General features: G+C 44.6%; 1 long non-coding RNA gene across 1 annotated transcript; it reads right to left on the bottom strand.

Annotated features, from left to right (window-relative positions):
- Nucleotides 1-8: 8 nt before the first annotated feature.
- LOC111787407 lies at nucleotides 9-249 on the bottom strand. Its single transcript, XR_002813973.1, has 2 exons — nucleotides 194-249; nucleotides 9-102 (listed from the first exon to the last, which is right to left on the bottom strand). It is a non-coding gene; the product is annotated as an uncharacterized LOC111787407 (long non-coding RNA).

Genomic DNA, 249 nt, shown 5'->3' with positions numbered 1-249 from the left:
GCAGCATATTTTTCGACAAGAGGGCGGAAGACAGGGTCGGACAGAAGTGTCTTGTCCGATACCAACTGCAGAAGACCTTCTTTCTCCCCGGTCAAGAGCTCGCTGTCGTAAACAAGCATGTTCACATAAAAGAATTAGAGCTTTCAACATTTCTTCACAAGCACTATTGATAAATAAACTGGTTTTAACTCACGTGAAATACGAGTTGTCGAAGATGAGAGGGTTGGAAGTCCATGGTCCCTCAAACCC

This window comes from Cucurbita pepo, unplaced genomic scaffold (genome assembly GCF_002806865.2).
Source record: "Cucurbita pepo subsp. pepo cultivar mu-cu-16 unplaced genomic scaffold, ASM280686v2 Cp4.1_scaffold020371, whole genome shotgun sequence".
Lineage (NCBI taxonomy): Eukaryota > Viridiplantae > Streptophyta > Magnoliopsida > Cucurbitales > Cucurbitaceae > Cucurbita > Cucurbita pepo.
This window is presented reverse-complemented; position numbering and strand designations above follow the sequence as displayed.